The following is a 15,451-nucleotide window of genomic DNA, read 5'->3' as shown; positions in this document are numbered from 1 at the left end:
CTGGCCATTGTTTAAATAACACTTACTTCTTATGGAGAGGGGATTTCTTTAAACAAAAGGAAGGAGCAGCAATGGGTTCTCCTTTATCCCCTGCTATAGCAAATTTGTACATGGAAAACTTTGAAATAAGAGCACTTGCCTCGAGCACATTAAAACCATCCTTTTGGTTTAGGTATGTGGATGACACTTTGGTTGTCTGGCCACATGGTAAAGATACACTTAATGATTTTCTAAATCATCTCAATGCCCAAAACCCGGCCATCCAGTTCACCATGGAAATGGAGGTGAATAACACACTCCCATTCCTAGATATTTTGCTTGGACATGGCCTAAACGGTAAAATAACACACAGCGTTTACAGAAAGCAAACGCACACTGATGCCTATCTGAATGCAGAATCACATCATCATCCAGCTCAAAAATCCTCTCTTATCAAGACGCTCGTACATCGGGCGAAAACAGTGTCAGATGGTGAGAGTCTAGTGAGAGAGATTAAACACGTTAAAGACGCACTACGACAGAATGGCTACAATAATGCTCAAATTAACAGAGCACTGAATGCCAAATCACGATCGCAAAGCAATACTACTGAAAGCGACCAGATTGTTAAAACAATAAAAATTCCATATATCTCAGGAGTAACTGACAAATTAGCCCGCGTTTTGCAAAAGCAAAACATTACAGTAAGATTTGGTACAGTACACAAAATTCAAAAACTAGTATCTTGCACTAAAGACGCATTACCTAAACTATCAACAGAAGGTGTATATCGGATTAATTGTTCATGTGGCAGCTGCTACATTGGGCAGACGGGACGTAACATCAGCGTAAGACTAAAAGAACATCAGAGAAATATTAAATTATCTCAAACACAACTGTCGGCAGTGGCAGAACATGCTTGTCAACAAGGACACTCAATTGATTTTGACAATGTTGCAGTGGTGTGTAAAACTAATTATTACTGGCAAAGACTAATTAGAGAATCCATTGAAATTGAGAGGAACAAGAATAACTTTAATCGCTCTGACAGCTACCGGCTTAGTGCGGCCTGGAAGCGTATTATTAAATAATACACATTACATTTTTATTTAAAGAATTACTAATCTACAACTCATTACTAATCATAACCAATGACTGATTACTAATCGATTATATAATTACATTACCCCCCCCCTCCGCCTCTAATCACTGCACCTGATGAGTTAAGTGATGACGTCACCCTGCTGCTCTATATCAAACCGGGAGCAAGCGAGGGCTTTACCATTCTGGCGAATTGCCCGATGATGCTGGAAGTATTTACCAGCGAAACGTCGTACTCAAACTGTAAATGTGGATTAACTCTTCAACACACCGGTGGGCTGAAGTAGTGAATTGTTTGTCTTTTGTCAACGTGACACTTTTTTGCTGATTGGCCGTGTCGGGTGGTGGAGGGTTACGACACATTTATAAATAAACGCGATCTAACCCAAAACCCTTTATTATGAAACATTTTTTTGACAAGGAAATCAACCTAGGCGTTTGCTCAACGCAAGAAATCAACAACCCTCCCATTAAACATACAAGACTCATGATAACTGCGTCAACTATTAGCTGATAACGAAAAACATCGCCACCCATTGAGTTACGTTGATGAGGCAATCAGAATTATTTCAGTCGAACGCTTTAATTGCATAATCATTGATGAATCAATGAACGAACATCGCCGTGGTACTGTGCTGACGATTTCAAGCATAATAATTTCGCATATCAGAATGTGTTAAGGATTGGATACGAATCAAAGACTGAGTGCCGTGTTGTGTAATCATTCAAGAATACGAGTTTGCATATTATAAGGTTAAGGTTTTGATAGAATAGTTCGCATGTTTTTAATCTCTCTCTCAACAACCGATCGATTGCGTTACGCGTCGGGAATTAACCACAGGTGCCGCTATCGAGGTGAAACAACGCAATCGTGATGGTATCATGTTAACGCTGTGTTGAAATTCCAACATCCCGAGATTGAGTTTCCATATTATCCAAAAATTAAAGTTAGCTAGAAAATAAAATTGATCAAAGCAGAAGGTTTGTGTGTGATTCTTCCTGAAATTCTGCATAATATTGTTCTGCGTATGAGATCTGAATCCTGGGGACCTATCATAAGCACACTATCACCACACATAATCCATAACACACAAAATCCATAATGTTCAATCGAGAGTAATCGTATCCTTATCGATAATACGGAATTAAAGAGCAGAGTCGAATCGACTCTCTCTCATTCACGCTCACAACGCCTGCGTCACTGCATACGATTAATTGCGTTATTCCAATTCATAACACAATCCTCGTCACCGAGGCTCGACCTGATAATCCATAACGACCTGCATTATCATAACCACGCCCACTCGCACAAATTAATACGATTATCTCTCGAATCAGCATAATTTATGCGCATAATTACACTGATTAACATAATTTTGGATAAATTATGCAAATCTCTAATTTCATTTAATTTTCATTATTTTCATCAATTTTCATAACACCTATATATATACAACACAACCCATATGGTTTACCCGTATTCTTGTCCAGGGAAATTGAGTTTTCAGGTCCATATGGCGTACAGCCGTTTCAATATGGGCAACTACAAAAATCATACGGCCAAATAAAAAAAGTCGTTGGACAGCATCAACATGCAAGATCACAGACAGTAGCATAAGTAGCATAATTGACACCTCTAATTTCATTTAATTTTCATTATTTTCATCAATTTTCATAACACCTATATATACAACACAACCCATATGGTTTACCCGTATTCTTGTCCAGGGAAATTGAGTTTTCAGGTCCATATGGCGTACAGCCGTTTCAATATGGGCAACTACAAAAATCATACGGCCAAATAAAAAAAGTCGTTGGACAGCATCAACATGCAAGATCACAGACAGTAGCATAAGTAGCATAATTGACACCAATTGTTAAACTTAGTACATTAAAATTGTTTAGTAAAATATTTTTGGTCTATTTGTTTGTTTCTCCCTTTCGAGGGGGCTTTGTAGGATGAACGTTGACATTTATAAGGGCACGGGGTGACTAATAAGGTCTGAATTGGTCTGTGGTAAGGTAGGCACTGATTAGGGGTTGACAGGTATGGGATCCATATTTATGTAGATAGAAGAAAATCTTATTTTTTTTCTATCTACGTAAATATGGATCTTCAATAACAGGAGTCTTTATTACTTCCATCTATCTACGTGGCTTCACCGAAAGACCCAAAGAATATTAATTCCTGCAGTCACGAAAGCTTTAAGTCAAAGTATGGGATCATTATGTATAGGTGCACATTGCACTCCAATTGTAGGTAGTAGCATTTCGGATAATACCTATTAAGAAATAAAACCCTGCTTACTAATGCAGTGATTCATTCACAACCAAAAAAAAAATGCTCAGTCGACGTTAAAATACTCAACCAACGTTGTGTAGACGGCGTGCGTGACACAGACAGTCATGAAGTAAAACAAGGCCCTCTGATTGGTACTTAACGGGCCTGAAAGGGCATTTGGTTAGAGGCAGGGAAATTAAGGCATTGGAGGAGAAGTACAACATGGAAAGAGTGGGAAAGTGAGGATGATTGAAAGGGATGATGGTTGGAATCCGTTAGAAAAAATTGAATGTGATTGGCTGGAGGGAAAGCAGAAGGTCAAGGAACCTTAGGGAAAAGAGGCTTGAGGGCAAGCGAGAGAGTTCGGGAGGCTTGGCAAAGGAATCTTTGAAGACAGTGTCTCGTGATGGAAGTAATAAAGACGCCTGTTATTGAAGACTACTGTGTCGGGTGTCAGTACACTAATATTTAAACCTAAAACGCATCAGGGCTCTATAGTCAACCATACGTAACGGCGGCCATACAGCATAGAAAACCCAATCTCTGTTACGAACTGCAATGAAGCAGTGTTGTCTTCGTGAACATAACCGTACATAGGTGCATCCCCATGAAATTTGGTGAGAAGAGCTGCCATGCACTTGTGCATGAGTGCATGAGTCCCTTTCTGCGGTAGTCAGGTTTTACATATGCAAATTCCATTCATCTGTTTAAGTGGGTGAGGAGCCAGGCGACCGGATTTCCAGAACCGTCCAGTACAGAGCTATTGGGCAATCCTTTCGATATGCAAACCTGGATTAAGCTAAGACTGTCAGGCTCGCCTCTGTGCTTCCACGAGTTCCACACCAATTCAACGTGGCTTGTATTCAATGTAGACATTTCCAGATCCAATTCAGGCTTTCGAATTCTGCAAAACAGAAAAAATATATGCACAAGTGATTGACTGTCATGTCTTGAATTCACGGCTATGGTTACCACTGCTGAGGTACAAAAAACTATAAAACTCAACTATTTTTATTTTTCTTCTTTGGTTCTTTCGGTAAAGTCACGTAGAATGAGAATAAAATAATAAAATAAAATAAGACAATAAAATTCTCACGACGTTTCGGCCACAACACAAGTGGCCTTCTTCAGGTCTGTACGGAAGACAGAGCTCGAATGTTATCAGCACAAATTCCACCTTTAAATTATACAATGCGTTGCTTTAACCTACCCTATACTTTAGATTATAAACCATTTGACTTGTGATATTACACTGTCTTATTCTATGAACCCAACTATATACCACACTGCTATATATTCACTATACAATTACGATGCTATATATTGCTTTATGAGTTATGTTAAATATTACAATGCTATATTGTTAATTATTATACTACATGTTATAAACCATACCATTGACCGTGGTGTGAGAAGTATTAAGAGGCAGTGTCAGCGAAAGGACTGCGGTCTGAAAGTCACCGTAAAATACAATCAATTAAGAACCGAAGTGGTTTAAAACATCTTTCCAACGGTTACTAAGCCAGAATCCATCTTCTCGGTTGAAATTGTTTCTATGCTTGTATATGTGGATGGCCTCATGAACGAATCTCTCATGGTAGCCGGTTAGCTTGCAAATAACCTCCGTCTTGGAGGAGTCAATGTCATGTGAGCCCACTGAATTATAACAGTGATCTGTCATGGAAGAGGCGTTCGTCCTACCGTGTTTCAAGTCTGCTTTATGTTATTTATGTTATTTTACCAGGTAAGGCCCACTTTTTTGAGAGCTATATATAATAGCTCAACAATGTGGCTTATCACGTGCAAACTTATATCATCCAAATAATCTAAACACATTTCTAAATCATTAGACCTGAAACTTTTTTTTACAAGGAATCATGTGTGCATTAACTACAATACTTCTGGTCAAAATGCAAACAAAAAACACATTCTGATAATATATGTATGAAAAAGGGAAAAACCCCTATTATTATATTTTGGTACTGGCAAAGGAGGTCGAATGATGTAGATGCTTACCCCGAGCCCTCATTACTTTGATAGTGCATTGTCCTTGAGCTGTATGCCTTTTGGCGTCCTCTGGTCTAGCACCAATTGAGACGAGGCTCAAAAGAAAGCTGTCTCTGGTGTGGACCAATCAGTTTGAAGGACAATGCATATATTATCAGTGTTTTTTTTTGCATTTTGACCACAAGTATTGTGGTTAATGCAGACATGATTCCTTGTAAAGAGGTTTCAGTTTTGTTGCCAGAAAAAAAAGGGAAAAACCCTATTATTACATTTCTAAATGCGGAGGGAAAACCAGAGGACCTGGAGCAAAATCCCCACGACCACAGGGAGAACATGCAAACTCCAAATATACAGGCGTCAGGGTCGAACTCACGACTTCCTGTATACCAGGCAAGGTAGTTAACATCTCACCACCATGGCACCCCTGGACATATCGTGGGAAGAATATCTCACATGTCACAAGGGAGCAAAAATACATGTACGATGTTTTACACAAATGACAAAAAAGGCCTTTTTTAATTTCCCAGCAAGACTTATGGATTTCCCAAGAAAGCTACTTCAAAAAAGAGGATAGAGACTGGGAAAACCAGGGAATGTGGAAACCCTAATTCGATGATGAGATCCACAAGACCAAGGTGGAGGCCAAAAAGCCAAGAGGCTGAAGCTCCAGTCAATGCGAAGAGCGTCAGTAAAGGTCGGATCCTCTAGCTGAGTGGTTTGCGACCTGTGCTGCTTGTGGACCACTGGCGGTCCACAAGGTTGTGGAAGTAGTCTGTGGAACTGTTTCAGATACTACAATTGAGAGAGTCGTTTAATTTTGGTGAACAAAGAAACTACATCGAAACTAACGAGCAAATCACCTAAAGACAGTAAACCCAAGATCTAAATAGCACCCCTAAAAATAATATCTGCGTTTAAATATATTTTTGTATGTTCCGGTAATACGAATAATTGAGTGTGACTGTTTTTTATAGATAGAAGCGAATGCGTTTTGTCACTCGGGGTGGGAAAGCTGGGTGGTCCACTTTCAGGTGATGGGTTCTACCCAAGCCCACTTACTTTTCATAGCAATGAACATGATGCCTCTTAACTCGTGTACGTTCTCAAATCATTGTGCTCCTCTGTCTCAGTGTAATTTAAAGCAGTGGTTCTCAAGCGGGGGTATGCGGACCACTGGGGGTACGTGGCAATGTCCCAGGGGGTACGGGAGGTCATTTATTAATGTGTGAAATGATATCATACATGAGAGCCATTGGTGAATAATCGTGTATGAATCTATCAATATAAAATAACTACATTTTTTTATCCATACGGTAACCTAGAACGATGTAAAATACCTTTCTAAACTCATTGATCGTAAAGAATGCGCTTTCCGAGAGTAACCACTGAGTGTGAACAAACGTCGTCTTGCATGCAGAGCGCTCGTTTTTTTAATTCACTTGCAGTTTCCAGCTAGTTAGCATACCTCACAAAATGGACAATTGGTTAAAATATTGATGTACATTTATTTCTCAGAGCCATGTTGGATCAGGCAAGGTGGCACTCTGTTGAAGCAATTCAACAAGGGGTAAAGTAGCCAAAAAAGGTTAAGAACCACTGATTTAAAGCATGCATTTCCATGCCCTGTTAGATGAACTAAATTGTGAACTTCATAAGCAGGAATGGTTTTAAAGCAGAGCAATATAAACCTCTCAGATCACTCACCAAAATACTGGGCATGCAACTTTCATTAATCAATTAATCACCATCATCCATTTTAAATCGCCTTTACATGTCCAAGAGGCTTGTTGAGGGCATTGTAGACCTCAGTGGCTGCGCAAGATAGGGGCACCCATACTAGTCGAATACTTGGCAAGAGACGGGACAAAATGTGGTGCCTTCAACCCCTACTGACCCCATAAATATAACTCACCTGGTACGTTCGGCCGAGAGTCCACGTAAACGTCCATTGGCCCCGACATGCTGTCCAGTCCATAGTACAACCACCCATACGTCTACAGACACACAATTCTGTAGTTCATTCATTATTGCAGTTTAGAGATTAAGATTATGGGAGATGATGACAATGGATGTATGCATGCACGTTGAACTTCTTTCGCACCATACGTAGCCAACCATGCTAAATCGAAGGTGCGTTGGGAAGGACAACAAACCAAACACAAAAAGCAGTTCTAAAGAAATGAGTGTTCAATCTAGATTATTTAAAAGCGCATAGCTCCAGCGGCTTCCTAATGTTGGAAGGAAGAGCATTTCAGACGGCCGCAGAAGCGCGCCTGAAAGAGCGCGATGCGGTGACCATCTTTGTTAGATGGCCAGCCAGAAGCCGCTGCGAGGATCACCGAAGTTCGCTTCATGGTTTATGCTCCTCCACGGAGCAGTATGGACATAACAGATTATAACAATGGATAAAGAGACCTTCAACAATAATGAAACGTTAGGGGAATGGAGATTTGATGACCTTGACTAAGATTTCGATTCTGGACGTATAATGAAGACTCTGATAAGAGATAGGTAAAGTTGAGCGAGGTGAAAGGAGGATGGTGTATTACGGAGATGATAATGACGATGTAGATTACGTGACGATTGTATTTATTACGCTTCTTCACTCAGGAAGGCCTCACCGAGTCCAAGACTATATCAAGAGGAATCTTGACTTGAAGCTTTCGTGACTGCAGGAATTCATATTCTTTGGGTCTTTCGGTAAAGCCACGTAGATAGAACAATAATAAAAATATCACGACGTTTCGTTCGCAACACAAGCAATCATCATCAGGTGAAAAAATATAGCGGGAAAGCTACTGAGGCAGGAAAATGTTTTTATCGGGACAGCTGCTGAGGTAGGATGTTATAAAGGTTTGAGATTGGTGTAGCCCAAGGGTCATAAGCGAAGTGGACGGGGCTAGAGATTAAATTTGCATGTAAATGTAAGATCGGAGAGCTGAGCTTCCCCCACGACGAAAAAGCTGTGGAGGTGGCCATTGTATTAGGAGAGATTAGCATATCAATGTAAGAAAAACAAGAGCCACCGCCACATCGAGGAAAACGAGCAATGGTGGCTGTGTTAGTGATACATTTCGCCTGTGAATATAAAGACATTTAACCTGGTAATGTAACTCAGAGTCGAAAATAACTGCTAACATCGGCAGGTAGGATGGAACATCACAGCCAGTTATGACTTAAACTGGTTAATAACGTCTTTCTGATGATTGCTCAGTTTGTACCCATCTTTTCAGTCGAAATTGTCCTGTGTTTATATATCTGGATGGCTTCATGAACGAATTTTGCTGATAAACAGTGGGTTTGCAGAGTACCTTTGTCTCGGAAAAATACATTTTGTGTGTGCCCACAGCGTTAAGACAATGATCAGTCACGGCTGAGGTATTGGTCCTACCGTGTTTCAGATCTGCTTTATGTTCACGAACACGGTCCGAGACATGTCGCTTAGTTTCCCCAATGTAACTACTGCCGCAGACACAGCTTAGTTTGTAGACACCGGGGTTTTGCATGTCAAGTATCACATCCTTCACATATGGGATCAGATCACGAATTTTATGTACTGTGTTGAATCGAACCTAGATCATGATTTTGGAAATATTTTTGGTAACCCCTGCTATGTATGGCAAGGTGATGGTTTTGATTGGGTCCTGAGATGGTTCTTTCTCAACGGTTGGGGTGATAGCTTTACAGATTGTGTACACTGAATATCCATTCATCTTGAGGGCTTTGTGTACGTGCTACAGTTCACTGGCTAGGTGGTGATGGTCGGAAATACAACGAGCTCTATGGTGTAGAGTTTTGATGAGGGAATTCTTCTGGGATGGATGGTGGTGGGAGTCAGATTTAGGTAGGCATCCGTATGGGTGGCTTTCCTGTAGACAGTGTCCTAATTAGCCATCTGGTCTCTTTTCGATTAGAACATCCAAGAATGGTAGCTTGCCATCCTTTTCTACCTCCATGGTGAATGTGATGGCTGGGTGTATGGAATTGATGTGGTTGAAGAATTGACCCAGAGCTGGTAGGCCATGTGGCCAGATGACGAACATGTCATCTACATATCTCTTCCACAAGGAAGGACGTAGGGTGGATGCCTGGATGACATCTTTCTCAAAATTTTCCATGAAAACATTGGCTACAACTGGAGATAAGGGAGAACCCATTGCGGTACCTTCAACTTGTTTGTAGAATTCTACATTGTATTTGGTGCACTGCCCTCTCCTGTCCATAACGTACCTCTGCAGCATCCTACAGCACCTGTGTCATGCGTGTTGATGGCCCATCCAAGCACTATCCGGTGCTCAAACTCTGCTTAGCTTCGAAGAGCTGATGAGATCGGGTGCATTCAGGGTGCTTTAGTCAGAGGCAATCAGACAGAGCTCCAGTTAATACCAAGCAGGTGCTGCTGAGTTCGCTCACCTCGGCTGAGTGAGGAAGGCAGCGAGACAAGGCCACCATCAGCTCCCTCAAGTGCTGCCTGTTGCGCAGAATGATCATTCTCTTGTATGTGAGACCACGGTCAGCGAATGGAACACACACATGTACGTAGCAACACAATTATCAGTTACTGGTTACAAATTTTGGATATACATTCTTGACCAAAGGCACTCCACCAACTCACGATGACAAGACAAATAAAAAAAGCACTCGTGTTCGAATCAATCTTTGGAAGAACGTAATCAACCAGGTGGGGTGTTGACTGTTGTGTTGGCCGACTCTTTGTGTTGTATTATATTTCAAAGTTTACTATGTTTGTTTTCTCATTCATTTGTATCTGATGATGGTTGATTGTGTTGCAATCGAAACGTCGTATTCTATTATTATTTTATTTATTTCTATGTGACTTTACCGAAAGAACCAAAGAGTAATTCCTGCAGTCACGAAAGCTTCGAACCCATTTATGAGTTACGAAACTTTTGACGTGTCGTCTGCTGGCCTTCGCGTGTCGTCTGCGGCTTTTGCAAAACTCCCAAAAATTCCCCAAAAAATCCTTATTTAATTACTTATGCCGACCCCGCGATATGTCGAAACCGCCATCGGGAAAGTCGCGATGCAGAAGGGTCGACTGTATATTATTTGTTTTTGTTTTATTTAAAACAAAAATGAATATGCAACGGGAAACAATATTAGGGGTCAATTAATTGGGGGGAGGTGGTGGGGGGGGTCACAAGATATCTGAACCACCCTGTGGAGTAATAACCATTCAGCCATGCGATCAATTAACACAGCAGCACGATGAATACACAATTGAGGTATATTAATGTCAGAGCACCCCCTCCAAATGTATAGCGGGCGTTGTGCGTCCGCTCCGTGGTACAATGACAACACATGCCAACATAGAATAACCCACGTAAATCTCGGTGAGATTTAAAAACTAAAATACAGTTACGAGTGGAGTGCTGTGCAGATGCCGATTGTAATTCGGCTGTTGTGGATCGTGGCGAGCTAGCACTGGAAGAGCTGGTTTGTGAGAAATGTATCGTTATTGCGAGCGTGTGTGGAGGTAGTGTATCCCAAACAGGCGTGGTGCACCTTCGTACGTTAAGGGCTCACAAGTGACGTCATCACAGCTACTATATTTTAAGGAACGAAACAGGAGGACTTCTCCACAAATCTGGCTGTTGCCTGATGAGGCGAGTTGTAATTACTGGTGAAACGTCGTACTCAGATTGTAAATGTTGTGGATTTGCTCTCCAACACACAACCGGTGTGCTGTACTAGTGACGAATTTCCATGTTCTGTTTACGTGACAAACCTTACTAAGTTTTCAAGTTTAATTTATTAGGTATAACCCTGTGAGCCATGCGGCTCTTAAGTCGGGTGCAACCGCAACAAACAAAATTGGCTGTGTCGGGTGGTAGCGGGTTTAAAGAAACATTTATATTTACGCGATCTAACACCAAAAATAAACCTGTATGATGGATATGATGATTCAACGGACAAAACGACGAGCTGGCCCGATTGTCCACATTCTTTGATATCTCTCGCATGTGGCTGACTAATGACACCGTTCAAACCACACACTCCAAAACAAATGTTCGTTGCTGTCTGTGGCCCGTGTTGGACTCACCTGTGATGGTGATGATGATGGATCGCTCGCTACCTATGGAGTCGTGCACTACTGCAACGTTCATAGCAGCACACGGGAAACCTCAGGAGGGAGGGCCACCCTTTTGTGTCACATTCCGCTGCTTGTACAGGAATCGCATCGGGTAAGCCAGGTGCGGCATTTTAATTGTGAATGAAGGCAGCGGCGATGCACGGGAGACCGCGCCTCAGCAGCGTGTAGATTATTCAGTCTATCCGTCAATTGTCTCCGCAAGATTTGTTTTGCGTGTGCATACCGGTGAAGCTGATGAGTTTCATCAGGCAAATAGCCCGATGAAGCTGATTGCAATACGGTTTACCCCGTATTCTTGTACAGGGAAATTGAGTTTTCAGGTCCATACTGCATACAGCCGTTTCAATACGGGCAAAAAATGTTGTCTATTTGTTTGTGTTTCTACCTTGTGATGGGACTTTGTAGGATGAACGTTGGGATTTATAAGGGCACTGGGTGGCCAAAACAAGGCTGGCACGGCCCGGTTTTATTCATTCGGGTTTTAATCGGTTTTTATATAAAACCGGAGCACCTGGATCCTGCCCAAATCCGGTTTTATTCGGTCTTATTAAAGTTAAGTCGGGATTTCAGTCGCACGCACCCATTAGCTTTCAGCTCCTGGCCAAGCGGAGGAAGACCCCGCTAGAGTGGTGGCTGACCGACGGCAGCGACTATCCCGCGCTCCAGAAGATCGCCATCAAACTGTTCAGCATGGCCATGTCGACCGCTGCGTCTGAGCGAAACTTCTCGACGATGGGATTTATCCATTCCAAGTTGAGGAACAACCTGGCGCCCAACACAGTCGAGAAGCTCGTCTTCATTAAGTCGAACCTCAACGCGTTCTACGACTACCCGACGACGGCGACAACACTGAGTCCAGCGGCGAGAGCGACGACGAAGACGATGCGGCGGCGGACGACGACGAGGAGCAGGATTGAAGTGTGCACGAGACGCTGATAATAAAACCAGGTTTTAATCTGCAAAATCGGGTTTAATTCCAATAAAACAAATAACCCGATTTGTCGGGCAAAAAAATCGGGTTTTTTCCACCCTTGGCCGCCAAAAAGGTCTGAATTGGTCTGTAATCAGGTAGGCACTGATGAGGGGTTTACAGGTGCGCAATCACCAGCTAAGCGGCGTAGTCAAAATTGTTAATGAGGTGGATTTACTCTCCAACACGCAGGTGTGCTGAAGTAGTAACCAATCGGCACGTTTTGTTTACGTGACAAACCTTCCTATGTTGGCTGTGCTTCGGGTAGTGGTGGGTTAACGACACATTTTCATTGACGCGGTCTAACCCCCCACCAAAACTTCATATTATGAAGGGTATTGCTCGCGAAAGCCTACTACTACGTGTTAGAAACTACGTCTCTACTACTACTACGTGTTCAACCCTCGAGGTTGAGTTGTCGAACTCGGAGCGCGGTGTCCCACGGCGTAAGCATTGCAGAGGTTTGAGACGATGAGAGAGCAAGCGAGCTTCCGGAGAGTTTGGAGCTCGCAAAAATTCAATCCTCTGGTTGAACCGTGAGTTCATCCAGGGACTTGGGTACCTAACGAGCACCGCGATGTGAACGTTGATCCATTGCTGCTGTATTCACAGTCACTCGTGATATTGGCCAGACCATTGCACCCGGGCGTTCATTTTAGGTGGAGTGAAGCGAGATGCCCAGGCTAACGCACAAGATGATCAATTTCCACTTACGTTGCGTATAGCAAGCAGTCGAACCGAGGTCACTGGGATGGGGGGGGGGGATATGCAATGAGCACTATATGATTATACTCTTTGGTTCTTTCGGTAAAGTCACGTAGGTAGAAAAAATAAATAATAAATCACGTTTCGATCGCAACACAAGCAATCGCCATCAGGTAGAAAGGTACCGCGGTAGAACTGCTGAACAAGAAAGGGCTGCTGCAACAAGAGGTTATATAGAGGTTTGAGGTGGGTGTCACCCAAGAGTAAGTAGGCGGGGTCAGAGATGGAAAGGAGTCCCTTCGCCGTGTGCACGCACAAATGCTCCAAGGATTGGCATTGCTCATGCAAACGAGTACAATGGGAAATGAGCCCCGTCGTCGTACGCACAGCAGCCGCGTCCAAGGAGGATTGCCATGCTAAAGTCAACATGGGACTAAATGATAAGACGTCCATACAAAATGCTTTAAAGTAGATAATTAATTGATTGATGCCGATTTTGATACAGGCATGCATTGTCACCGGATCTGAGTACGTGTGCAAAATGTGGAATTGATTGGACAACGGGAATTTTGATTTTTATTACAAGATTTGACCCAGACAAACAGAGGAATGAAGTTAAGTAAAACCGTTGAAAAACTGTTGAATAAAACCATTGAAAAAACAAGTTAACGCTGGACAATTACTTTGATCATCAGTAATCACGATCTATATCCACTGCCAAAAGAAGGTCTCTCCAAGTCAACAGAATCTCTCAGAGTCGTTGTCATGCAGCAATCCATCGAGCACCTGCACACGGGACAATAACATCGCTGCCACCCCACGGGAGACATCCCCTCGGGCGTGTTCCCTTATTTGTAGGTATGAACAGTACAGGAGTTCACGTTCAGGGACTCTTCTACTTACGAACGAGTTAGAGCCATCCACAGAAACTCCTCTACTTACGAACAAGTTAGGTCCATGTGTAATGTGTTTTTTTATGGAGACGGAGATGTTGAAGTAGAAGCAACACGGTGTGTTTATTTTTAGCTTATAATAACTCTCTTACACCCTATACCTAGGGAGGTACGGCCTCCGGGCTATTGTGACCTAAACACTGCCCCCTGCTGGCTTCCAGGCCTCCGGCTATTCATGTCCTAGGGGAGGCTATCCTGACCCGACCCAGCCAAGGTACGGGTCCGACCACTGGTCCAAGCTTGACCCGGCCCTTACAAGGGCAGTGGGCTCGAGGTTCCAGGGTCCTAGTCTAGCTGGCCTTCAGTCTTCGGTCTTCAGTCTTCAACTGCTCTTAACCTCTCCAGAGGTCCGCCTTATATACAGTTTCTATGCCGAGGGGCGGAGCTCTGTGGGATCGTAGAACACCTCACAGCCCCCACCCGTTGGGAGGGGCCACGAGGGATCGTAGAACACCCCGCAGCCCCCACCAGTTGGGAGGGGCTGCGGGGGATCCCAGGATACCCTGCAGCCTCCTTCCCCCGGGCTGGGAATCGTAACGGTTTTTCCCGCCGGCTCGCGGTACCGCCCCTGATGGGCACTGTCCGCCATTGCGGATAATTGCAGTCCATCTACGGCGCTACACACTTATTTATACGTGATCCGACGCTACACATGTAGAGGGACTCTTCTACTTACGAACGAGTTAGGTCCCCCCATCACATTACCATATATAGCTGGCGTTACCAAAAAGATTTCCAAAATCTTAAACAAACACAAGATCCAGGTCCGATTCAGTACAGTACACAAAGTCCGTGATCTAATCCCATCCGTGAATGATGTCATTCCTGACATGCAATACCCTGGAGTCTACAAACTAAGTTGCACTTGTGGTGATTGTTACATTGGGGAAATGAAACGACATATATCGGACCATATTCGCGAGCACAAGGCAGATCTGAAACACGGCTGAACTAACTCCTCCGCCGTGGCTGATCACTGCTATGATGCTGTGGGCTCTCATGATATTGTTTTTTTCCGAGACCAAGGTGCTCTGCAAACCATCAGGCTACTATCAAAGGTTTGTTCATGAAGCCATCTAGATATATAAAATAGACATAACTTCAACCGGGAAGATGAATACAAACTGAGTAATCATTGGAAGGACGTTATTAACCAAGTAAAGTTATAACTGACTGTGATGTTTCCATCCTACCTGCCTGTTTCAGCTATTATTTCCGACTCTCCGAGTACATCACCAGGCTAAATATCTGTGTGGCAGCCCAGGCAGAGGATTCTCACCACCTCCGGTGGCTGGGGACCTTCTCACATTGACATGCTAATCTTTCACATTTACGTACAA

At 43.1% G+C, this 15,451-nt stretch overlaps 1 long non-coding RNA gene across 1 annotated transcript; it reads right to left on the bottom strand.

Annotated features, from left to right (window-relative positions):
• Window positions 1–1,644: 1,644 nt before the first annotated feature.
• On the bottom strand, window positions 1,645–10,391 carry LOC142930540 (uncharacterized). Its single transcript, XR_012946493.1, has 3 exons — window positions 9,782–10,391; window positions 7,281–7,362; window positions 1,645–4,265 (listed from the first exon to the last, which is right to left on the bottom strand). It is a non-coding gene; the product is annotated as an uncharacterized LOC142930540 (long non-coding RNA).
• Between the last annotated feature and the right edge of the window lie 5,060 nt (window positions 10,392–15,451).

This window comes from Petromyzon marinus, chromosome 41 (assembly GCF_048934315.1).
Source record: "Petromyzon marinus isolate PM22_M1 ecotype Great Lakes invasive population chromosome 41, UKy_Petmar_22M1.pri1.0, whole genome shotgun sequence".
Taxonomy (NCBI): Eukaryota; Metazoa; Chordata; class Hyperoartia; order Petromyzontiformes; family Petromyzontidae; genus Petromyzon; species Petromyzon marinus.
This window is presented reverse-complemented; position numbering and strand designations above follow the sequence as displayed.